This window comes from Daktulosphaira vitifoliae, unplaced genomic scaffold, assembly GCF_025091365.1.
Source record: "Daktulosphaira vitifoliae isolate Bord-2020 unplaced genomic scaffold, ASM2509136v1 Scaffold_1, whole genome shotgun sequence".
NCBI lineage: Eukaryota > Metazoa > Arthropoda > Insecta > Hemiptera > Phylloxeridae > Daktulosphaira > Daktulosphaira vitifoliae.
In genome coordinates this window covers 56,630,200-56,633,582 of record NW_026099572.1, presented here as the reverse complement: position 1 = coordinate 56,633,582, position 3,383 = coordinate 56,630,200, and the positions used below count along the sequence as shown (strand labels likewise).

Genomic DNA, 3,383 nt, shown 5'->3' with positions numbered 1-3,383 from the left:
TCAGTAAAAAAAAGTTATTCAATTTATTCTAATTACTTTAAAATATTATTATTCAAATAAAAATTTTTACCATTATATCTAATCCGTCGTCATTTAAAATACTTAAATTGAAAATAGTTGCAAACAGTGAATTTCAATGTTATGACTTTTTTTGTGCATATTTACTGATTTTTCTTAAAATCCCATTAAAAAAAGAAATATTGACATTAGCATCTTTTCTCTGACCCTAAATATACATATAAAAAAAGAGATAGAAAGCTTAAATATTAAATAATGTTAGAAAAAATTATTTAAATAATATTAATTTAATTATTTTATAATGATTTATACAATTGATTAAGATTGCTAATTATTTGCAATCATTATTCTTCGCAAATAGAATTATATAAGCAAATAATTTATAAAGATTTATTGTTTAATAATTTCTATATAGTTTAATCATTTAAATATATCAGTTTCTAATGAACGCCCTCAAAATTATCTGAATAAATTTTATTTGAATTGAAAATTCGAAATAATGTTATTTAAATATTAATTAATAATTATTATTCAGATTAAAAAATATTGAAAACAATTTTTTATACAATACCGTTTACATTTTTTAACCCCAACAAAATACAAAAAAAATCTTTGAACGTTTAATGCGTAAATTACTTTTTCAGTTATTTCCAAAAATATTTTAATCAATTGTTCTCTAGTTTTATTCATAGTTACTTAAAAACAAATAGATTAGGAGAGCTATGTCTCTTCTCAAAGAAATATCACATTGAAATTATTTTTTAGAATTTTTAATTACAAAAATACTTTATTTTACCTTATATTCTATAATTTACCATTTTTTTTTTTAATAATAATATATTCATACAAAATGTTGTAATTTATCGAATATTAAGGAATGACTAAATTATGATTAATGATAAAAACAATCATAATTTGAGGATACACTTAAGTCATAATTTTTATTTTTCGATACAGCAAAAACTAATAAAACAAATATGTATATTTAGCAATTCAATACAAATATTCGGATGACGAAGAAATAAACCATCTTAAAAAATCTATGACGAGAAAAGATAATGATAATGTTAATTTGGAAATTTTAAAATTAGATTGTAAAAATGGATACAAATTAAACAAAGATATAACAATGTATGCTGCTATTAATGGGTACATAGAATGTTTAAAATATGCTTATGAAAATGGCTGTCCATGGGATGAGAGCACAACAGAAGGAGCTGCTTCTGAGGGTCATTTAGATTGCTTAAAATATGCTCATGAAAACGAATGTCCATGGAATGAAAGAACAACAAAAGCAGCTGCATCTTATGGTCATTTAGATTGCTTAATATATGCTCATGAAAATGGCTGTCCATGGGATGAAAGCACAACAATAGCCGCTGCTTCAAAGGGTCATTTAGATTGCTTAAAATATGCTCATAAAAACGAATGTCCATGGAATGAAAGAACAACAAAAGCAGCTGCATCTTATGGTCATTTAGATTGCTTAATATATGCTCATGAAAATGGCTGTCCATGGGATGAAAGCACAACAATAGCCGCTGCTTCTAAGGGTCATTTAGATTGCTTAAAATATGCTCATAAAAACGAATGTCCATGGAATGAAAGAACAACAAAAGCAGCTGCATCTTATGGTCATTTAGATTGCTTAATATATGCTCATGAAAATGGCTGTCCATGGGATGAAAGCACAACAATAGCCGCTGCTTCTAAGGGTCATTTAGATTGCTTAAAATATGCTCATAAAAACGAATGTCCATGGAATGAAAGAACAACAAAAGCAGCTGCATCTTATGGTCATTTAGATTGCTTAATATATGCTCATGAAAATGGCTGTCCATGGGATGAAAGCACAACAATAGCCGCTGCTTCTATTGGTAATTTGGAATGCTTAAAATATGCATATGAAAATGGTTGTCCATGGGATGAATTAACAACAATAATTGTTGCGCAAAATGGAAATATAGAAATATTAAAATACGCATATGAAAATAGTTGTCCGTGGGATGAAAGAACAACAGAAGCAGCTGCTTCTAGTGGTAATTTAGAATGTTTAAAATATGCTCATGAAAATGGGTGTCCATTGGATGAAATGATAACAATAATAGCTGCAGAAAATGGACACATAGAAATTTTAAAATATGCACATGAAAATGAATATCCGTGGGATGAAAGAACAACAGAAGCAGCTGCTTTTAATGGTAATTTAGAATGCTTAAAATATTGTCATGATAATGGTTGTAAATGGGATGAAGGTACAACAATAAAAGTTGCATTTACAGGGAATTTAGAAGTTTTTAAATATGCACATGAAAATGGATGTCCATGGGATGAAAGAACAACAGAATCAGCTGTTTATAGTCGTAATTTAAAATGCTTAAAATATGCTCATGAAAATGGTTGTCCATGGGATGAAAGCACAACAATAGCCGCTGCTTCTAAGGGTCATTTAGATTGCTTAAAATATGCTCATGAAAACGAATGTCCATGGGATGAAAGAACAACAAAAGCCGCTGCTTCTCATGGTCATTTAGATTGCTTAAAATATGCACATGAAAATGATTGTCCATGGAATGAAAGCACTACAGAAACAGCTGCTTCTATTGGTAATTTGGAATGCTTAAAATATGCATATGAAAATGGTTGTCCATGGGATGAATTAACAACAATAATAGTTGCGCAAAATGGAAATATAGAAATATTAAAATACGCATATGAAAATGGTTGTCCGTGGGATGAAAGAACAACAGTAGCCGCTGCTTCTCGTGGTCATTTAGATTGCTTAAAATATGCATATGAAAATGGTTGTCCATGGGATGAAATGATAACAATAATAGCTGCAGAAAATGGATACATAGAAATTTTAAAATACGCACATGAAAATGGATGTCCGTGGGATGAAAGAACAACAGAAGCAGCTGCTTTTAGTGGTAATTTAGAATGCTTAAAATATTGTCATGATAATGGTTGTAAATGGGATGAAGGTACAACAATAAAAGTTGCATTTACAGGGAATTTAGAAGTTTTTAAATATGCACATGAAAATGGATGTCCATGGGATGAAAGAACAACAGAATCAGCTGTTTATAGTCGTAATTTAAAATGCTTAAAATATGCTCATGAAAATGGTTGTCAATGGGATGAGAGAACTACAACAAAAGCTGCATATATACGGAATTTAGAAATTTTAAAATACGCACATGAAAATGAATGTCCGTGGGATGAAAGAACAACAGAAGCAGCTGCTTCTAGTGGTAATTTAGAATGCTTAAAATATGCTCATGAAAATGGTTGTCCATGGGATGAGAGAACTACAATAGAAGCTGCACAAAAATGGAATTTAGAAATTTTAAAATACGCACATG

At 29.2% G+C, this 3,383-nt stretch overlaps 1 protein-coding gene across 2 annotated transcripts in view; it reads right to left on the bottom strand.

Moving 5' to 3' along the window:
- LOC126895450 (uncharacterized) overlaps nt 1-3,383 on the bottom strand; it is an 82,592-nt gene that overhangs the window by 11,258 nt on the left and 67,951 nt on the right. The gene's annotated exons all lie outside the window — the stretch shown is intronic.